This window comes from Anastrepha ludens, chromosome 6, assembly GCF_028408465.1.
Source record: "Anastrepha ludens isolate Willacy chromosome 6, idAnaLude1.1, whole genome shotgun sequence".
Taxonomy (NCBI): domain Eukaryota; kingdom Metazoa; phylum Arthropoda; class Insecta; order Diptera; family Tephritidae; genus Anastrepha; species Anastrepha ludens.
Window position 1 is genome coordinate 934,171 of NC_071502.1, and position 24,693 is coordinate 958,863.

Here is a 24,693-nt window from a genome sequence, read left to right on the forward strand (position 1 = left end):
GTATTGTGCACGGGATAAAACAAAAACAACGCTGAAACAATAAGCCGGATTATCTCCAAGCACTCACGAGCATTCACGCCACTTCCAATGCTTTGAGGCTTCAACAAACTGTGTATTATGAATACGTAGTACGAGTATGCACATATAATCATACATATATAATTATTTGCCAAAGGTAGATTGGCGTCGAGGTGATCCTCCAAGTTCTCCTTAGAAATTTTCAAGTACTCTTAAGCTCGTCAATTTTCAGACTTAATTTTACATACATATTTACGCGAAAAAGTTCGCTTCACGCCCCCGTTTCAAAGCTTCATTAAGAGCCTTTTATTCGCTAATTGAAGTATTTTGCTTATCTTTTTAATTTTAAGTAGGTGCGTGCAATTATTTCGAGTGCACTTTGAAATTGCGCCGCCTGTAGCATCCGTAAACCTACAACCTAAGTATACATATGTATATGTAGCTAAGTACGTCGGAGTATGCGCATATGTATGAACTTATATATGCATCCAAGTGGGCCACAAGACTTCTTGCCAAAAGCGTTATAATATGAATAAGGAAAAAACGTGCAGACGTAAATCTATGCAAGTTCTTTATAAGAGTGTATATGTGTGTGTACACAAGTACGCCATTCAATAAGGTTGCTAATTGATTTCGAGCAAACAAAATTATAATATATGGAGCCACAACTTCGTCTAAATGTGTCACATCAACCATAAAAATAAGTTCCAATCCGCAGGTATACATGCGAGAATAGATTTTATTAAAATTAAAATAAATGTTCTGATCCACTGCGAATCCTCGATCTCTACGTCTATGCCACGTCTGTTATGCCCGACGGTCTTCCACGGAGTCCCACATACATACCTTGTTCCGACTTATTCTGGTCCGACTCTATCTGTTCTTCGGCATCGTATTTGAATAGCTCAACCTACAGGTAATGTAGTCTTCTTGTGTCTTAAGCTCAAAGTAGAGGTGCCATACCATAGCGAATAAATCGTTGGAATTGACCAGTGTTTAAAGTTCTGAACTGAACCAATGAAACGAGAATTTATTTGGTCTAGTAATGTGCATTATTATTATGCATTGTTATTGAAACAGGCAAACTTATATGGCTCCGGCTGACCACTACGAGTCACCCTTTTTCAGTCGATCTTCTTCTTCTTAATTGGGGCGATAACCGCTTACGCGATTTCGGCCGAATTTAACAAACCGAGCCGGTCGTTTCTTTCTCGTGCTAACCGACGCCTGTTGGACACACCAAGTGAAGATAAGTTCTTCTCCACCTGATCTTTCCAATGCAGAGGAGACCTTCCTCTTTCTCTCCTACCACCAGCTGGTACCGCATCGAATACTTTCAAAGCAGAACCGTTCGGACGACATGACAAAGCCAGCGTGGCCGCTGATTCTTTATTCGCTGCGCTAAGTCTATGTCGTCGTTCATCGTATGTTCATCGTTCCATCGCCGGCGATATTCGCCGTTGCCAACGTGCAAAGGTCAAAAAATATTTCGCAGTATCTTTCTCTCAATCACTCCAAGCGTCGTTTCATTGGATGAAGACGTAAAATAGAATTCAGGGCGAGAACTGAAGTCGATTACGGAAAAGCATTTGACAAGTGTTTTGATCAAATGAATTCAGTTAAATATCATATATTTAGCATTTTATTGATCAATTCCCTACACGTTTTAGTAGAAGTACATATGTACGAGTACATACAAAATATACGTAGGACTGACGACCAATACATTGTTTTATTCTTCATCTACCTATCTATCACAAAATACATACTTAAGTACATATTTTAATTAGACGCGATTTGCAAGTGTATTCAAACATGCTCGATCTCCACATGCAAAGTATTTGCGAACAACATCGCTAAAGTGAAATTGGAATAGACGCACAATGTTGTGTACAAATTAAGCTTAGGATTTTCCCTGAGCAAATATAAATAAATTAAATGCAAATAATTAAGATTAATTTACGTTCTCTTGGCTATCATCGTAATGGCGGGTTTTTGCAAGCATTCATGTGGCACATTCAGGTATGGATTTCGATGGGCGACGTAGCAGAGAACTCCTACCACCTAGTTCACACACATTTGAGCACAAATACACATACGTAGCAATATTTGTTTTCTTCATTTAAAAATCCATACAAGCACACTGAATGTGTATGCACGCATGTGTACGTATGAATGCCGCACCTCGTAGGACTTCATGAACAGCTTAACCTGAAATATTTCCATAACTAAACCCAAGTGTAGGAATACGGAAAATATCCAGATACGAGTATAGTGAAATTTGGGCCTTCCTGATACCGTCAGCTCTGTTACCTTTCACATTCACTAGCACCTCATATTTTATGTGCTATTAAATATTCCTGCAGGGTATGTACATACTATATGTATGTATGTAAATAAATTCTGTGATACCTACAGACATGACCATTATACATATGTATGTATGTGTAAAGTAAAAAGAATTTGTGGATGTGTATGACCAGACTTGGACATGGACCGAGTGTCCATGGTGACTGTTGGCACGACGGGGGTGACAGCAAGACAGCGCAAAGGCTCAGCATGGCCACTCATGAAGTGTAAATGCGACAAAGCTGCTTGTTGCCAATCCACCTGGAATGCTGCAGCATTTGGCCTCCGACATCCCCCACACCCCGACGTTACACACACACGTCTATCAGATCAGCTCAGCGAGCCATTAGTCTATTCGATTGTATCGTGGCTACAGATTTGCCTTCCGTCATTTTTCTTTCGTATTTCATTAATTCGCATTGTTTTCATTCCTTGCTTCGTTTTTTATTGTTGCTATTTTAGCAACCTCTTTAATTCACGTGTGCGTGTGTAAGTTTAAAACTGTGTTCTTTTGGTTTGAAATGATAAACACAAGATTTTAATGTGAAATAACTGTTGTAGCGTTAAATCTTTTACTGAAAGCATTTCATTTCATCGTTGGAATTGATATACAAATGTATATATTATGTAAATAAACTTTGAAATATGTAAATGTATACTGAATACACATTTATACGGCATTTTGAATTATTATGTACACATTACAGTTATGTTGTACATATTGAAACCTTAAAACCTGTAAAGTGAACTTGAGTTATATAAGGAACTGCATACAATAAATACCTCTGGACCATTGTAGATGGCATATTTGAAAGTAAATATGCATTCATGCAGTAGAAACGTACTTATTTACATATGCAGATACGTACATACATTATATATCGAGCGTACGTGTTCTGTTAGGTATGTATTTGGTCGAGTTTTCCCTTCAACTTGTCTGCACGTCTCAAAGTTGTTCTAAAGGGTTTTCCAATAACAGGTGTTGTATTGAATAGCCCGCTATTTCGGTAAATGTCACTTTTGAAGCTGTCATTTTTTGATATTTGACAAGTAGAAACTACGCCATTAATAAAAATGGAACGATACACCCTTAAAAAACGAATTGAAATTATTAAAATTCACTATAAAAATGGTGAAAATTTGGCAGAGACGAACAGAGACAGAGACGAAACTCGAACATTAATGAAGCACCTTGTCGGACCACAATACAGAAATTGATGAAAAAATTCGAGCTGTTGTTGTATTTCGCATAAAGGTTTGGGTCTTAAGGCTTATAAAGTCCAATTAAAATAAGAACTCAATTCTTCCGATCATCAACAACGTCGTGTCTTTGCTGATTGGGTCGTTGAAATGCATGAAAATGATCCGGCATTCCATCGAAAAATCATCTTGAGTGATGAGGCCCATTTCTACATCGGTGGCTTCGTCAACAAGTAAAATTGTCGGATCTGGGGCTCAGAAAATCTGAGAGTTATTGTTGAAAAGCCTCTCTATCCTCAACGTGTGACTGTTTGGTGCGGTTTATGATCCGGCGGAGTCATTGGACCTTACTTTTTCGAAAATGAAGCTGGAGCAACCGTTACGGTGAATGGATTGCGCTATCGAGAGTTGATTAACAACTTTTTATGGCCGGAATTGGATGGTATTGATCTGGACAACGTTTATTTTCAACAAGACGGCGCTACGTGCCACACAAGCAACGAAACCATCAGAGACCACCTTCTATTGGTTTTCGCGAATACGCTTAAGTCAATCGCAGTGTATAGTTCGTTTAGAGGAATGCTTATAACCTCTACTACTCGCTGAAGGTCAAGCCAGTGCCTTCCTTGCACACTCATCCGCTCTTTCAATTCCTTGCACTACAGAGTGGTCGAGGACCCAACAAAGTGTGGTTTTGTGGTGTGGAAGACGCTACACCAGTCTAAAGGAGCAATTTAAAGATAAATGTTCCGGGTACCCTCCCGATACAGTGGCATTGTCCATTTTTGAGCTGTCAGTATAAATATGGTGACCACTATCACCTGATATGACTCTGGTCTGCCAATCCTTTCTGTCGGGTATTTATATTTTTAGTCTTTGTACAGATCTATCTTGTCAACCAGACAGCCTGTTTTCGATGCGTCTTACAATCAGCATTGCGTCGAAGTCAATTGTTTTAAATCTATTGGCATTCCTGCCTTTCAAGTACGTACATATATTTTATCTGTAACACCCATGATCATCCTCGAAAGTTTCGGGCAAACTTAAGTTACGCTTTTATTCATCTACGGATTGATAGATTCCTTCGCGTATTAAATTCTCTTTAAGGCTGAGTCTCTTCCCACATTGTACTTTGTATAAAAGAGGTAAAAAATATATGCATTGAATATAAAATGTCGTGAAATTGTACAAAGTATGAATTATTTAATCAATTTTATCCTTACACGCACGCACATTCAGACAAACGGTTGTTATACAAATATGGAAAATCTCAGTTTACTCATATATTCAGACCCATTTGGAGTAAGAAGAACTCCTTAAGGAATTCGATGTTTCTAGTTTCGTATGACCTCATTTTAAATCGAAAGTCAGCCAGCGGAAATTCTCAAAGGATTTTGCATGAAATTATTGTTAATGAGAAGGGTAAGCGTACTGCGGCTGTGTGCAACTAAAGTAGTGTACCACAACTCGTAAAGTGGGAGGGTCGCCGAAGCGTCGGTGGGCGGCATGGGTTAGGTGTTTGCACATCTAGTCTACGATAATAGGAAAAAAACTGAGAATCGAAGTAAGTGTTGAAAAAGTGCGATCAGATATGTTTGGTGTTTGATTTAAAATTCTGCACCACTACCGTTACGCGTGTATTGCATTTGTGTATTGGTAAGCCTATAAATATATATATATATGTATATGTAAATGTACATATGATTAATTATTGCATGTGTTCCCTATATTTTGCGAAGATATGAGGGCATGCAACTTCGAATTAAATGAAAATTGCTGATGACAACTGATGCTAATATTCAATACTTCGATTCCTTTACCAATAATTTGTTTACATATTAAACATAAGTATGTATATATGCACAATATATCTGCATACGTATGTGAACTACTGGACCGACTACGCATATGTGTATCTACCTCTTCCCTTTCTTTGCTTTCATTCTATGCACCGCTGGCTGGAAAGCCGTCTGGCGCCAAAGTATGGCTGACTAAACATATTTCAGTGAAAAGGCTGTGGCAGGGCAAATACATGCGACACTGTGTGGAAATTTGTCGACTGTAAAAACAACAGGAGCGACACAAACAGGCAGAGTGAGTTTAGTGACAGCTAAAAGCTCTGTCAGCTCGGTGGCAGCAGGAGTCCGGCAACAACAAGTAGGCAACAAGCACAACTACCCCCATTTCCATGAATGGAATTTTCTGAAAATAGGTGACATTTCGTGACATGACTGACGCCAAATGACTAAGGCGCCAAGTCAACTCTTTTCAGCCTCAAATGAGCCATCGTCTCCAACCACACGAAAAAACCTCCTCCCATGCCACACAACAATAATTAAGCCTCAGTATAAGCAGGAGCAAGACCAACAACTTCAACAGCTAAGACACGTAATGGCAAAGCAGAAAAATGAACAAAACTTTCCTCAACAGCGAATGCAACAAACATGAAAGCAACAATAAAAACCAAATAAAAAACAACACCAACATTATTACCACCACAGTGACAACAGCTCCAGGAAGGATCTGTCCTACTTATCCCATTCACATCCATATTGCAGGAGGCAAAGGAAAAACTTCATTCCCAAATGATAATGATGAAGTGTAGAATTGAAAATACAAAGTAGGGAGGCAAGAAGTGACGAGCATGGCGAGGATGGCGAGGATGGCAGCACCCCGCAAGTACTTATAATCGGACGGTAATTGTACACCAATTTGGTTTATGAATATAAATTAACTCGAGTGCCAGAGACGGAGTTCAAAGATTATAAACATTATTATGTTATTATTATTGCCGGCGAGTATGATGCCGAGGGTTTTGAGCTAGCAACCACTCAACATGTCCTGCCGGCAAGCAAATAGATTTTATATTGGAGCTGTGCGTGGATGTGACGAGCTGTGCGCTAAGGCAAAAAGTAAATGACAAGCGTGCGACAGATAGTGGGGAAGTGGTAAAAATTGTCAGAGATATTCTCTTCCTAACACTTTGGTAGTTGTAAGCCTGTGTATGTATACATCAGTAGATGTGTATGAGCATAGCCATTTTTGTAGTTGTACCAGTTTATTTGAAGTAAACGAATAAAAAAGGAAATGAATATGTAAATGTATTCAGAAATACGCATATGTATATGCGTGTGCGTTGGCTCATGTGTGCGAGTTTGTTGGTATTCCGTTCGTTTCAACATCAAACGGAAAGCAGCAGAATGAAAAGGCCCAAGGAATCGAAGTACCAGTCTGCATGTACATACACACATAAATTTACGCACTTTATTACGTCATTCGTAAGTTTATTTATCTAAATGAACTCCATTTATATATAAATATTTGCAACTAAGTAGAAAGCAAAATTATGTTCAAAATAATTGCATACGTTTTTATTAAAGAAATAGTGGAACTATGGGCGCTGTAGCCAGTTTAGGCTAGGTTAATACGAGTATATGTAAGCACATAAGGGTCGTTGTGGTTGCATTGCCTCTAAATGACTGTGTTGAGACCAGGCCGGACAGTTGATAAAATAAGGAATGCTGTGGTTCCAGAAAGTTTCATTCCAAACTCTCTTCTTCTACAATAAAACTGAACTTCTAGATTGAAGGTGCTCAACTACCCCTCCATTCCATCTCTATGGGGATAAGAATAAGAAAAATATGTGTTTCAAATAATCCACATATCAGAAAGTACTCATTGCAGCTAACTTCGTCGTTCTCTGCACTCTTTTTAGTATACTATTTTTATATTGGCTATTGGTTTTCCACCATACCAAGGAAACATAACATATGCCGCCTGTGATTGGCAGATGAGTATACACTTCACTCTACAAAACAAAAAGAAGGAATCACATTTGACCAAAAAATCAAATTTACTTGTCATAAAGCCTATTGCTACATATATGTTTCTTTGGGCTAAAAACACTAAAATAATAATAAATAATATTCTGTTACAGTCAAAATGGGTTTGTAAGGCATTGTGACTATCGTGCACATGAAAACTGTCGATTTGGTTCCTGTTTGATGATTTGAATTAACGTACATAACATATGATGTATGTACAAAAAATTTTCTATCAACAAAATTTCATTTTCTTTCCTATGCCTTAACTTCAAAAATATAATAAATTATCGCACTATTCCTATAAATTAATCCCAAGATCTCAGGAAATGCTTCTCTAATATGTAAGGACATATGTATATGCTTAATAAAAGCTCAAGAGTATGGAATGCGTACAATATATACGTACATATGTATGTACTTCTGGATGCGGTAAATCCAAGTTGAAATGATTATGATTGTCAGTAACCACATTTTCCATCTCAAAAAGGAAATCGAAAGTGGAAATGAAGTGCTCCGAAAGTAAACCAACTAAGACCAGCAGAATGCAGCAAAGTGGTTGAAGGCAATTATTCAACAATTACTAAGCCATTAGCTCACCAGTATGCCAATTCTGCATATCACTTGTGAAGCTGTCAACCACATATGACACTCACCTCTTTGTCTTAGGTTCATCTGCTATATTTGCAGTTAAATCGCAGCATATGCACCGTTGAACTAACTAAAGCGGTAGCAAGGAAAATTTAACTTCAAGTAGCGTCGAATAAAAAAAGAAATTGCTAGGCCTATACAAGTTTTTAACAAATGGAGGCACCTACAGTTTCAAGCCGACTCCGAATGGCAGATATTTTTTATGAGGAGTTTTTTTATAGCAGAAATACACTCGGAAAAACACTGCCGCGGAGCGACCACTATTAGGAAAAACTTTTTCTTCATTTTTGGTCTCTCACCGAGATTCGAACCTCCGTTCTCTCTGAATTCTGAATGGTAGTTTCGCACCAACCCATTCAGCTACGGCGACCGATACAAAGATTAAATTTACAAAAATATTTAATTAATAATTTAAACGATAATTAAATCGTCTGAATCAAGTAACTGGCTGGTCAGAATAATACTCGTATTGTGCCAGCAAAACTTATTTTTTGTTTCCAAAATAAGTAAATAATTAATAATTAAATTAAACTAAATAAATAGCTCGGGATGTGGCACCCTGCATGTATTTCCGAGACACCAAAGATGGGAAATTGCATGCTTTTAATTTATACTATAAGCCGATTAGGTTTATAAATAACCATATTTTTGTGGAATATTCACATAGTAGTATTTTTTACCAATCCGACGGAATTGTTTCAAGCTATTTCATTGTTTAATTATGAAAGCGAAAACTGCAATTGGTTCTACTGAAAATTCTTATAATTTGGGTTGTGTTGTTATTGCAGAGGACCATCGAAATAGTTATTATCGGTGTATTAGTCAATAGTGTTTTTGTTGGTGTGTATATAAAAACTCGCTATATACGTGAGTATAAATGTACTTATATAAGAGTTAATGTATGTAAATTTGCGATCCGAATGTAAACATAGATAGACCAAAAATTATTACTTTATCAATAGAAATTTCAATGCTGTGCGAGGTGTCGATCTTGGATGGAATATTTACTAAATATAATTTGCATTACACCGTCCGGCACATAAATCAAGTTTTATTAAAACTATACAATATACATACAATAAAATCCGAACTTGAGTAAAGCATAAAAGGTCGATAGGATTTTGCTAGTTTCGATAAGTATTTCTAGAAATTGAAATCAAAATAAAAAATTACTGAACATTTACATAAATATTATTAATACCTGATACTACAGGTGCACCTGCACTTAATCGCAATAGGATCGAAGAACTTTGACAATATATGGTCGAAATATTGGTCAAATATGAATGTGATTGTAATTATTTCTCTCATAAGGGATTGAACCGATTTCATTGACAGACAAGTAGCTGGCACGGTCGATATACAACCACCTCTCTGCAAACAACGACTGGGTATAGATGCCGAATTTATCCAAGAAGCGAACTCAAGATGGGAAAGAACTAGTTCATGCGGGAGCGTGATAACTGTGCTACACAGGCACAATGTCAGGTCTACAAACTATATTTTATCCCTTCCCAGGAAAGAGTGAAAACTTGTAAATGGGATACTGAAGGGCAAAACACAAATAAACTGCTTAGGTTCTGCATCATTTTCAACCTTAGAAAGTGTGGCAGATCAACAAATTAGCAGCCTACTTAAATTATCTATACTGTATATTAAAGACAAAATATAAAGTTCTTACTCTCTCCATACAAACACTTGGTGTCACTATGGATCAATTTCTGGTATATTTGCGATCTGGAGGATCATCCAAGTCTAATCTAATCTACATGAGAAGAATGGTGATGCGCCCGATATATTTTAATGTATATGATATCCTCTAACTCCTAGTTGGGGCATAGGGCGTCATGACGATTCGTGTTTTAGGTAAATAGTTTGCTAGTTTCGAGCTTGGTGGTAATTGGACTATTAGCACCTCCAAGAAGGTGTTTGATATATTTAGAGGAATCGTATTTATGATCTGATTTTAATCATATCCGTTTCTGTTCAGAACATACAAGTATATAGATAGATTTAATGGACCGATTTATCAAAGCACGGAGTGCTTATTTGTGTACTTTTGTATACTACGCATATGCGTTTTGAGCAACTAATTAATACCTATCAGGACTCGTATTCGTATTTTAAACAAATTGAATCCAAAAGAGGGAAAGTTCTGTTTCATGGTTTGTTATAGTAAAATAATAACACTTGGTGGGCCAGAAAGCAATTTACTCAATATGAGCTACTTTTGTGCATCTTAATTCTGAGGCAGTATTAGGTATAGATTTTGTGTGTTTATGGCTAATGGATCATTTTTGTTGTGCATGTTTGTGATATGTGCCCATAATTATGTAAGTGGTCAAGGCATATATTTCTTAGTTAGAGATTTTTAATGAACTTTTAGACCATTTTCAAAATTAATTGAATGTATATTTTCGGCCAACGTAGCCGAATGGGTTGGTGCGTGACTACCATTCAGAATTCACAGGGGGAACTTAGGTTCGAATCTCGGTGAAAGCTGTTTTAAAAGTGTGTTAGGATTTTGCAGTGGCGAAAATGCAACGATGATTGGAGCAACATTATTCGATCAAATTTTCCGTAAAGCTAAACAAAACGAGTACCGAAACCATTGGGCTACTCAAGGAGGCTTACAGGGACCAATCTCTGTCCAGTGCCCAGGTAAAACGGTGGCACAAGTCGTTCAAGAAAGGCCGGGAGGACGTCGAAGACGAACAGCGATCTGAAAGGCCTTCGACGACGCAAACAGACGAAGATATGAACGGGTTCGTGAATTTTTTAACATTGACCGTCGTGCTAGGCTACGTGAGATCAGTGAAGAGTTAAATTTACATATTAAAATATTACAATGTGTGGGAAATCGTGACTGGAAAACTTCAAATGCGCAAATTGTGCGCCAAATTGGTTCCAAAGGTTTTGACCGATGAACAAAAGCAATTGCGTGTGGAAAAGAGTCGTGAAGTATTGGAAAGTGACGAACAGGATAATACTTTAGACATATTAAGAAAAACATTTTTCTAATAGCGGTCGCTCCTCGGCAGGCAATGGCAAACCTCCGAGTGTATTTCTGCCATGAAAAAGCTCCTTATAAAAATATCTGCCGTTCGGAGTCGGCTTGAAACTGTAGGTCCCTCCATTTGTGGAACAACATCAAGACGCACACCACAAATAGGAGGAGGAGCTCGGCCAAACACCCAAAAAGGGTGTACGCGCCAATTGTATATATATATGGGGCATTCTTTCTGAACGTGAGACCCCCTGCCCCCAGAATAGATTTTGACGAAAAGAGGTCTATGAGGGCTTAAAATGTAGGTAATTATGTTTACTTTCGAAAGCAAAGTGGCACTTCTTGAAATTCAAAATGGCGGATCCAATATGGCGGATTCAATATGGCGCAATTTTGCAGTTCGTGCATCAGATTTATGCTATTTCGTGTTTTCTTTATTTATTTTTAAGTAAAATTGTTGCATTGGATTTAATTTTACATATTTCCAAGTTAATTATTTATTTTTATTGGTCACTGATTATTCATCACATTTTTTATCATCAGTTCATAGCATAAATCTGATGCACGAACTGCAAAATTGCGCCATATTGAATCCGCCATATTGGATCCGCCATTTTGAATTTCAAGAAGTGCCACTTTGCTTTCGAAAGTAAACATAATTACCTACATTTTAAGCCCTCATAGACCTCTTTTCGTCAAAATCTATTCTGGGGGCAGGGGGTCTCACGTTCAGAAAGAATGCCCCATATATATATACATATATATATATATTTTTCTTTTATTATATATATATATATATGGGGCATTCTTCGCCAACCGGACACCCCCATCTGCCCAGAACAGTTTTTATAAAAAAAATTTTTCCCTATGCCGAAATAAAAGCTTATGTCATGTACTTTAATTTGTCGTGGCACTTTTTAAATATTCAAGATGGACGACGAATATTGACATGATGCTCGGGGGTTTCTGGGTTCGCTGCTGAATATAAATATTGAAGGAAATTGCTGAAATTGGAATTTTTTTTTCATAATACAGTAAAACTTTTTTTTCTTCTGGAGAATTGGAAAATCTTTTAATAATCACTTCCTTTTTGTTTGAGATTTGGAAGGAATGGCTTTTTAGTATTTCTGGTACTGGTGCTGCAGACTCGAATCTTTTGTTAAGCTTCCAACATATTTGTCAATATTCGTCGTCCATCTTGAATATTTAAAAAGTGCCACATGACAAATTAAAGTACATGACATAAGCTTTTATTTCGGCATAGGGAAACATTTTTTTTATAAAAACTGTTCTGGGCAGATGGGGGTGTCCGGTTGGCGAAGAATGCCCCATATATATATATATATTTGGTCTTCCTTCCTCTTTTCGCTGAAAGATGCAAAACGTGGAATTTAGAATCATCTAAAGAAGTTTTGTAGAACATTTTATAAGGTTAATTTTTCAAGAAACGCATCCAATTAATTTTCAGCCAAGAGACAGATTCGCCCGCGGTATGTTTTACTCTTTTTGTTATTGATTCTTCTAGACACCGAAATCACGGTCATTCGGTAGAAAGGAATGACCTGATACCAAAAATGTGTGGTTACCGTTTCAATATTAATATTATTTGACTGCACCATTTTTATTCGTGTTAATCCTACTTGAATGTTACGATTTTGTTCTGAACACGCATCACTGTAAGCTATTACGTGTTTTTGAGTAGTTATAATATCCTCCATATGCGCTAAAATGCATGATGCTACTTTCTGTGCGCCTCTTGATGCTGTAGTTTCATCCTATATATGCGTCTTGACGTTGTCATTATAGAAATTATGGAAGCCCAAGTTATAAATGTACATATTTCGCTTATAATGGGCTAACGAAACAGACATTTTAGGGTACGGAAGTGCTTTTTGTAAATCAAACGAGAATCCATAGTCCTCTGCAAGACAGTTTCTAGCTCTTTCGGCATTTTTTAAATTTACACCATGACTTTCTCTAAGATGTAATTTCTCTTCCTCTTTATTACATGCTTGGATTTTTCCTTTCAGAAAATCGCATTTTTGCATGTGTCTTTTCGAGGAGCATGGAAATGTAAGTTAAATTCAGTATTAAATATTTTCCTGTAGATCCATTCCTTAGCAAAGGATTGGTTCTTCTCCTCACATTTCTTTACATAAAGGCTATACATTTTACGAATGTCTAGGTAAGGACTCACATATTATCGACCAGGAGTGTGACGAGCTCTGGCTCGCGGCTGGAAAACTTAAAAAATTACGAGAACATTTTTTATCTTAATTTCATCTGTTGGCGTTTTCGTTATCATTTATTTTACCAGTCTAACATGTGGTTCAGAAGCACATTAAAGAGGGTCACGCGCTATTTTCAAGTTATGTTTATATCTAATTTCTTCAAGTTTTTTACTTAGACCACTTTCATAATTAACACTAAATGAATTCCGTATAACGTTGAAATTACATCCACCTTCTAAAGGTTCATTTTCGACGATGTCGTGAAAATTACAACAAATACATACAGCTTAAGATAATGTGGATGTGAAGTAAGTGATAAACTTATTTTTTTGAAATTTTGCCTCAGACCACTTTCATACTTATGGGCACATATATCGGCCTAATTCACATTTCTACGAGCAGACTTCTGTCTTCCTAGTGGAAATTTAATGGTTGAGCTTAGATTTTGCGACTGTTGCATCAACAACTTAAAAATGATGTAATTATTCGAGAAGTACCCCCTCCAATCAAAGTAATAAATTCCGATGGGAGCTTTTCTTAACCAATAGCTAACCTAGGTTGAAATGGTTGCCCTGTGGGACACACTCAGGCTCATAGCCCATTGCGATGATCATCCAGAAATTTTCACCTGCACAACCATAATTTCTGTCAAAATGAAGTGGCGAATTCAAGTAACTTTAGCGTTATAGAACCAAGCAAGAAGGAAAAAGAAGTCGTTCCTGAGCATATGCGTATATATGTATATTTAAATGTATAAAATGGGATGGGAACATATTGTAAAAATCATTTGGTCCTTGGATATTTTCACTATGTACTGTTGTCGACCCTGATCACATTTGTACGGATATACAATCACTACAACATATACATGGATACCTTTTTCCCGCAAATGTTGTAATATGCAGAAATCGAACAAAGTTTCCACTTTACAACCCAACTGCAAATAGCTGCATCTAAATGCAACCGCTCACTCGAAATTAAGTACCGCATTATAAGTGAGCATACGCATAAGTATATTTATATCATTCAGGTGGATATTCCAACTTGTTGCTGCAGTCGCGATACATGCAAACCACACAATGTAGACATAGTCGTAAAAGTGGGCCAAATGTCTGTGTCTGCACCCATTATCAGAGCTCTGCATCTCCCACTTGATGTCGTCGTTGCCCATGTTTTCACCCTCACTACCTTCGTTCGGTTCAAAGTCAAGTCAAATTGTCCTACTTGCGCTATTGTCTGCCACCACATCAAATCAATGCAACAAGTAACATATGTTCGCTCTAGTACAGCAAAGCAAATTCTATCAGGCTACAAAGCATCCCTACATTGAGCTACATTGTTCCACCCTTACATGCAAGTATGTGTGCCTTACGGATGAAATGTACCCGAACAACACTCCCAAAGTCAAGACATCAAGCCATTCAAGCTTTCCATTTTTCAAAACAGTTTTGTACCCCTTAATTCCAAGACTCTTTTGTCATGCCCTTTTTACTGCTTGGCCGACACCATATTATGCGTCTCCATCTCTCTTTCCGGCCCCAACTCCATTTTCGTGATGCTAGTTCTCACCCTCTCACTCGACTTCGGTCTCATCACTAAGATCGTGTGTTCGTGCAACATTTGACTTCTGAGCTTCTTTGTGGCATCGTTATACAGCTCCAACAGCATCAGCAACATCACTAACAACTATGTAGTTCTGCTATCCACCCACTTGGGGTTCCACACTCTCATCTTACTTATATTAAGTATGTATGTATATCTCTGCAATTTTCCTTTATTTAAATTTTTATCCTATTCCTTCCCATTTGCTTGTGTTTTGCTCATTTCACGCTTCTACCACTCTTGGAAAGTGTAAAATTTACTCTCTATGTGCGCCTCAGTTGCGACACGATTTGCCTTTTGCCTGTTGCTAGCAGCAGCCTGTTGCCGCTATGCAAGCTCCATTCACATGTATGTAAATATCTGTATATGTATATATGCATATGTGCATGTACATATATACCCACATGTGGTTCCTTTCACAGACGCCCCCAACTCTCGATTCAAGATAGAAAAATATATACAGTTTTTTGAGCACATCCACAAATTTGTAAATACGTTCATGGGTACACATGTGTGTATGTAAATTGTAGTCGTGAAATAAGAACCACACACTTGCTTCTAACAAAAGCATGACGCCGCTCACACATACTTGTACAAAGTACTTTGTACCAATTCCTCCAAATTGAGCAAACTTTCTCTCTCATAAGAACGCATGCGCGACAAATTAATTGGAGTTATTTTTGAGTGAAATGCAGCAATCATTCTAACTAAACGACCGTCTATAGATTTTTTTCGCTAACAACTATTATAACCGTTTAGGACTGGGTTGTATTTGCTAAAAAGGGAAGCGTGAAAATGTTAAAAGGATCAAAGAAATAAACACTTCATTATATTGAGTTAAGTAAGACTTTTCTTCAAATAAACTTCATGAGGCACATCATTGCGACACAGAAGAACGTATGCCCATATCGGATAACCCCAGAAAAAGTTGACGTACTTAACGAAGTTCGGTGCACATCACAATCATACAGAAAGTAACGATTGTCATTGAAAATAGGCAATACTACGAAAAAAGAGCAAAACTACAATATTTCAGTAACATTATCAATAAAACTTGTTCAGCTTTACGTAAATATGGGCATCTATAAAACTACTTTATCGAACTCTCCAAAATGAATAACTCCAATATATGTAAATTAAGATATCTTAACGAAATTTGTCACACATATAATTTTTGCTGTTCAGTTCTCTTCAAAATATTCAAAAACGTTATTTTTATTGACATGTTAAGGCAAACTGCATAAAATAGATACCAAATGTAAGCTAAGAAGCACAAACTTCATCAGAAAATTCATTGGATTCGATTGGATTCGCAAAAATAAGCGGCGAATTCAGTTGCACCCGCATTTTGGTACTTCTTGACTAGTTTGACTTCATTATGAAGAGTGTTTGCAAAAATACCCTTAGGCACACATTTCCACACCACCGCCATCCTGGGTCTGTACGTACATACATAACTAAGTAGTAGATCTAGTGTTTGAGTGTGAGTGTCTATTGCATATACCTCTGCATCTACGTACATATAGAAGAGGTTGTTATCAACTATTTTCCAGGCTTATCGTCGCTCCGCAACCGAGAACGTGTGAATAGAACATATTAAAGGCGTGCTACAAGCACAAGCACATCATGCCAATGCTTAAAAAATGTGTACATGCGCCTGATACATAAATATACACATACATATACATTTGAATGTTCACTCAGTCCCTGCCAACTGCCTTCTGGTTTACTTTTGGTATCTACTCGGGCACAAGCGCACGCACCAGTGCGTAAATAAATGCATACGTACATACATATGTTTTTTGATGAGTACACGTCTGCAATTCCGGTATACCGCGCCCAAGTTGCCAACGTTACAATATAAGGTCCTGTAGACCGAAGCGCACTCAATGAGGGAGGTTTACCAACCGAAAGAGAGACAGATTGTTCATATTTGAAGACTCAGATAAGAGTCGGTGCGGCGGAGGATTGGTGGGGGCAATCAGATTCAATTGAGAAGTTCTACAATGGTGACGTGTGCATGGCGACTACTATCAATTTACTCTAAACAAATGAAGATACACTCATATATTTGTACAGATATGTATACCTTTATACATAAAACGACTTCCTTATCTACATAAATAAGAGTGGAAGTTATTCGGCGATGGGGGATAGTAAACAAATAAGTTATGTTAGAAGTATTATTAACTTTCAGCGCCCAAGTTGTAACTGATTAACTGCTGAATTACAGAGCTTTTCATCAAACGCAAATTAAAAAAGGCTGCATATAGAAAGAGACGTTTTGAGTTGAGTGCAATTTTCACCTGAATTTGCAATGAGCTGTTCGAGCAATCTCATCTCGTTTTCAGTTGAATGCGCTCGGAGCGCATCTAAGAAGTCGGTGTGATATGACAGTTGACTCTAGCAATAAGCAAGTGTATTAGTATTGGTATAGGATTGGTTTTACTGTTGGTGTCCGTAGCCTCCGAGACGTTCAATTCGATAAATTATCAAATTGTATGTCAGTCAGATAAAGTATCTCAACAGGATAGGACATTAAAGAGCGACATATTGGCGAACAGAAAAGCATTTACAAATAAATTGATTACAAATAGGCTGTATATACACCCTATTTTATTTGACTAAATAAATACAATATCTTTGTGCTTATTTTTATCATTCGGTCTGCGAAAGAATGTAAGGACGTAAAAACCGAGCTTAGGGTCTGTGACTTTAAACGGTTTCACTGAACAGCTAAGGCTAAATGGCGGACGGCATTTAAAGGCATACTTTCGGGCGGTCATGCGAATAGGCACTCGTATAAGCATGCATGTGTATATATGTGAGTTGCAGAGATGGCGAAAAGCATAGCCCGAATCTACCATATGGTATGGTAAGTACACTTAATTACATTCTCAATTGCCAGACATATGCAGCAAAGTAAACATCACTTGTGCACAACCACACACCTGTGAATACATACATCTAAGTACACCAAATGAAAGTATATCGACGTCCTATTAACACTTTCAGCACCTATAGGGTGCATGTCGTTTGTTTGTTTTGGCATTTGCAAGAAAGATCGAAAGACCCGATAACAACAACAACAACGAAAAGACCTACATCATATTATATATAACCGAGTGCTGTCAATTTCACACAATTTCATATATTACAAGAATATTGCCCTTAGCAAAGTTCATAACATTCATTTTCAAGCTGTTATTAGGACGCATGTGGCTGCGTTTTGTATTCGTATGCTTTTTTATCAGCACATACAGACAAAGTATTGGCAGGGCTTGTACTCATAGTCACTTCGGTTCAAGTGGAGCTATCGGGAAAAAGCAATTGATAAGTTCCAATAAAGGTGTGTACGTACTGTACAGCACAACAAGACCTTACATTGAAAATAAATTATTCGCTTTGGTTTTCTGCTTACAATAAGAGAGGCTTGGATTTGAAAATTCATTAATTTTCCAGGAAAAATATGGTGATGGGGTTTTGCAGACTGCCAATAATAATACGAAACGCCATCCATGCATAGTTCCGTGTGAATGTGTATTAGACTGTGCGTGTAATGTTTCCATATGTTAGATTAAAAAGACATTATCGTGGATATGGATTTGTAAAAAAGATCCTTTTTTGACTTAATAAGGTTGAATTTTTTTATCTTTCATCTATCAAAACTTAAGTAAAATTTTTAGAAAATGCAGTTAATTTCTAAATAGAAAGTTTTCGTCGATTTCAGTATTGATTCCTACAAGAGCGCACATCAACGATCTCTGTTAGAAAAGTGGCGTATTACAGAGTTATTTTTTAAGGAAATTCAATATATTTTCCCACTGGTTTTTGCAGCTGCTGCAATTTCATTTGAAGCATCGTTAAACGTAATTCCATGAACAGTACCTATCAGCGCTGGTCGTACTTACATTTTACACACACATGCATATACGCATGCCTAGATATGAACACACATCCACTGATGAAAAGTATGTAAGTATGTACATTTGCTCATAATAATCCTTACACTCAATGTTTTAGATGGTTTATCTATACGCACAGTGAAAATGCATGCATACATACAAATTTACACTCACATGAACATCAATGAGGTAGGAAGAAAAAATGCTTCTGCAAACATATGTTTACTACAAAGTAGTGCAATACTCAGTTAAACTTTGAATTAGAACTAAGTTACAATACCAAAAAAGTTCATGGAGTCAAACATTTTACATTGTGAATAGCATTCAAGACATTTATTCATTTATATTTCTAGATAAATAATAGTGCATTTAACAAGAGCAGCAGCAGCTGCCAAGCCCTTGTGGTCGCAATACATTTACAATTTGCATGGCGTTAAAAGAATAACGTCGTGCAATTTTGTATTGGCCTTCATTGTAGATACCTGTAAAGAGGTGCAGAAAAACCCACCTATCATTAAACAAAACAAGCATCTCAAATACAACCCAATATTTTCTGAGGGAAAATATTTATTTCAGCTTTATATCAGCTTTCAAAGGTTTATCTGTTTATATCCATAAATAATGTTGCTTATACGCCCCGATCGCGTGCGTCAATTGATTATGCATACATATAATATAAGTACATATGTATGTAGATATATGGATCTTTCCTTAGTTGGTACGGACCAAATCGTACGCAATTTTGAAGCTGCATGTGGAATACAGAACAAACTAAACTGCTAGCACACGAAACATCACACAATAAATTTATACAGTAGAGGTTAAAAAAAAATCATTTTTCTTAAATATTACAATATTATAATTGCTGTGTTTCTCACAATAGAAATAACCCTTCAGCAAGAACTTTTTCTCAACAGAGTCCAAGTCTAATATTGAGGCCTTTGACATTTGAGTTTTTGAGATGTACACAGAGAAACGTTGGCAATTGTTGCAATGAACTCAATTGCGCCAGAAAATCACATTAAAATAACAAGTATCCTCTACGAAAATAGAAGAAGAATATTTAGAAGGCTTTTCATGCTTAACGTTCTTTGTTTGGTGCGCCTTATGGCGTGCAGGCGCCATTGGGCCATTTTTTTTTTTTTGAAAATTCGGCCAGAAATGCGGTTAACGTCAATGGAATTCGCTATCGAGAGATATTAGCACTTGAATTTTAGTCTATTATGGCACATGGATGGTGATATGCCAGTGATATAATATTTGGTTTCAAGAGGACGGAGCCACATGTCACATGTCACACAGCCATTGAAATCAAGAAAACTTGATTGGAAACTTTATTAAAAAAATCGGCATCTGTAAAAGGGTTATGGTGGACGTCTGCCCTATATGATTCGAAAAGTTTTCATCAAAATTCTTTGTCGAAAACACCTATATTTATTATGTTAGATTTGATCGAAATTAATAACTTTTTTAAAGTACATTTCAAAGGTCCAGCCATTATACTTAGTTAATATAGTTCAATTGTAAGTTTTCAGTTACCATATATATAAATAATATATATAAATATATATATGGGGCATTCTTCGCCAAGCGGACACCCCCATCTGCCCAGAACAGTTTTTATAAAAAAAATTTTTCCCTATGCCGAAATAAAAGCTTATGTCATGTACTTTAATTTGTCATGTGGCACTTTTTAAATATTCAAGATGGACGACGAATATTGACATGATGCTCGGGGGTTTCTGGGTTCGCTGCTGAATATAAATATTGAAGGAAATTGCTTAAATTGGAATTTTTTTTCATAATACAGGATTTTTTTCACAGTAAAACTTTTTTTTCTTCTGGAGAATTGGAAAATCTTTTAATAATCTTTTAATAATAATAATAATACACATATATATATATATGTGTATATAATTGGCGCTTACGCCTTTAATTGTGTTGTGCGTCTTGATATTTTTCCACAAATGGAGGGATCTATAGTTTCCCGCCGCCTCCGAGAAACAGATGGTTTCTCATGAGAAGCTTTTCTATCATTTCACTTACCAACACATTCGGCTACGGGGACTTTCATATGGTCGTATATAATATAAGGTATTTTTAACAAGTAGAGTGACTTTCAAATTGACAAATTTCGCGGCTAACGTACATTCGACTTTCGGTATTTTGATGATAGATTTGATGTTTTGCTTTGTTGGTACACGTGCCCTGAACGTGGAAATAAATATAAAAAGTCAACTTCCTTTCTGAAGTCCCCTCATATTTATAAAATGAGAAATATAAATGATGATTCTGTATAAGCATCCTGCCGTATAATAAATCTTAACATTTAAACATTTTCACTTCCAAAAGGCAAATTTTGTACACAATCCCACTTATATGACATAAAATTCCGTACCACAAAACATCGATTTGGCAGCTCTATGCCATATGCTTAAATTTGGTTACATGCCTAAAATCCGTTGTTTATTTAAAAAAGGTAAGAAGAGCTAAATTCGGTAATAAAAATTAATTTGGGCTGGCTGTTAAATTTTGAATTAATAACATTTATAGGCAATGAGATTTATAGCTAGCAGCATCAGACGAACGGAAGGGAGTTACCCTTAAGGTAGTAGTCTGGTAACTTACACGTTTTTTGAGGCCATGTTTGGGACATTTTTTGGAAGGAAAAATAAAATTCAATCGGTTTGATTGTCTGATATGTTATTAAAGGTATCAAAAGGTGTACAAAAAAAAATTTTTTTTTTAATGTCTTGATACTATTTTTGTACACTGCAGCAAGCGGCAAAAAAAGAGGTACAGTGGCTGGCCGGCGTGATTTCGTCACTTGTGGTCATCTGAAACAGAAAAAACAAATTGCTTATTAATCAGTGTGCTTGTCGTTCTGGCAGGATCAAATGATTTTGGCAAAGAATAACAAAATGGCGGACCTCGTAAGAAAATTGCCTTTTTTTTTAAGTGGAAATCGGACTAAAAAATGGAAAGTTAGGGACGAAATAAATTAAATCTACTACCCGTCAGAACTATTGATGTGTAGAAAAACATATCTAAATTTCAGCTCAATCCGTTAGATAGAAAATTTGTTTTCACGACGGCCATCCGGAAAATCGTTGTTTTGAGAAAAACGCGTTTCAAGTTTTAGCGGCTTAGCGCGCGCAAGTACGAGCCGCTCTCATGTTTGTGCTATAATTTCGTCAATATTTCGAATTTCGGTATCAAATTTGTACAGTATATTACCAATATATCGCACTTTCAAAATATGTAAAAAACCGAAATTCGAAATTTTCAAAATAAGTTACCAGACTACTTAATATATAAAAAGTGGGCGGTGGTTTTATTCGATCTCAATATTATATACCATATGTCGGATCTAAATAAATTTTCGGGATCAACAGGTGTACCAAGTTTGGGGAAGCTTTATTAAGTCATTAACGAGAAACACGCATTTACCCAAAGATATATGTGGCACAGCCCATTTTCTAAAATTTTACTTCCGTCGTTTGTTTTTTAGGTTCCTCATTTGCACCAAATTTGAATTGTTTTCGTTTATAACAGAGATAACAGCTTTTTTATTTTTTTTTAATTACCATTGCATAGCAAGAGGGTGAGGTTATTGATCGATTTCGCCCATTTTCAATACCAATGTACCTGTGACAACGACTAATAAACACACCAAGTTTGATTGAAATAAATTATGTTTTGGGTCTGGGCTGTCTCACTCAGACAACACCTCCACCACCACCACAACGAACATAATACTTTTTTCTTCTGCCTTTACACCTGACAGCTGTGCTTTTTTAAGCAAAATTGCACTGTCCGAGAATTTTTTGTACCTGCTATGTTTATGTGCGAAACCAATATTACAGTTCCTTTTTTTAATTGAAAACATCTTTATGTACCCATATATCATATGTTGAATTTATATCTAGTTCTGAAATTATATAATTATGCCAAATCAATCCAGTTCACTAAAGCCTTCATATTTCTCCGAATTAGTTTGGCGGAAGCCTTAAAATATAATAAATTTTATAATTCCGATTGAGAAACCACATACGAGTATATCATTTACCGAATGTATGGCTGATTCGGTATTAGGTACATGGGGTCAGCGGTGCATAGGGGGTCGAAAGTCAAGAACGGGCAGACAATGACCATCAAATTCTTATGTGTAGATGCATTCCTTTATTCATTATTCCAGCCCTGTTCTTTTTGGCTCTATTTGTATCCTAATATACACACATAATATAATATTTGACGGTATATGTATATTTAAAAAACTTTTTGTTGTTTCTGCCCATTTGGTGGCTGCTGTTTATTCAATTTATGATGCATATGTCCTTTGCCATCCTAATTAGTGATATTAATTAGATATGCTGGCGATAATAACATTTATTGTGTTGTGTTAATTATATTGTTTTATGGCATGCCGAGCTACTTTCCCCACATCCTGTACACACACATAAAATACGAACACATACATGCACGAACACTTTTGTTACTGCCGTCGGGGTCTGTCTGACATTATTGCTGCTGCTGCTACTTGTTTTGCTCATATGAAAGCAACAATAGGAAAACTCTATTCATGTGGCAAAGATATGGTTTTTCACTAATACACATGCCCACCAATCTTGCACATACACACACATATGTGCAAGCATATGTAAACGGTTAATAGTTTGTGCATTATAATAAGATGCAATTGGATCGGGATGAGTTAAAGTATCTGGCTGTAATGCCCTGATAAGGAAGCCGTTGGGATGCGAAACAATCGAACGGGCATCTACATACACATGTTTCTATCAATAAATACACATACACTCGAAGGATATGTATATTGAAACAATAGCCCTTCAATAAGTCTACGCGCATCAATCGACGTGCACTTTGTTGGTCGCTACAAGACTTGGGTTTGGGTATAAAAGTATATGTGCGTGTATGTATGTATGAAGACACTCAACCATAGACTATTGAACCATTCCAATTCCTCAATGCAAGCAGAAGACTATTTTTTGGTTTTTGAAGAATTTAATGGTTTATTAAATATTTTACTACATACAAGCATACGTTAAACATTCTTTAGCTTATATTTTCGACAGTAAATATACCCGGGTTCACTTTTCATTTTTGCGCTATTATATTGCTACGAATTTGTTACGTTTTTATCCAAATAAAATGTCTCACAATAATCTTGATTTTTCCTGACTCCGTTTGAAATTAACACAATTCAAGGTGAGTTTTTCTATATAAATATGAACCAAAAAGCATCTGGAGAATTATAATTAACAGAAATGAGAAAAGAGTTCAAGTTCTCCAATTAAAATATAAGTTAACGTTGATTACTTAATTTCATAAATATGTATCAGAATCGAAGTATCCCGAATTACAAAAGGCTGCTTGTCGAATTAGTCCACTAGTAGTGCTGATCAACTGAGTAGTGCTGCCACCAATTATTCACCAAATTTTAAAGAATTGTCAAAAGAAGTAAAATAAATGGGGTTAATTTTTAATATTGAAATTCAATACAATATTTATACTTTTATTGGTAGATACGGTTTTAATAAATATAATTTCTGTAAACAATATTTTTTAATACCTTTTCGGCATGCCTTTTAACCACGTATTTAATTGAGACTCGTGAAACATTTAAAGTTTTGAAAAATAACTCGGACTATAAAGAAGTTTGGCCACCCTTGACATTTATAAAAAATAAAGGTTTTTATTTATAATATTAACTTTTTTATTGAGCAAAAACCTTAAGCCCGCACAAATCATCGCAGCTCAGTTCTCTTTATAATAATTTTACGACAAAAAAGAAAGTGCCGCTCTCCGGTTAGATGCTTGTGCGAGAGATTTGAGCATAAAAGGAGTTTAGAGACATGATACATATTTTCACAACTTAAATTTAAAAT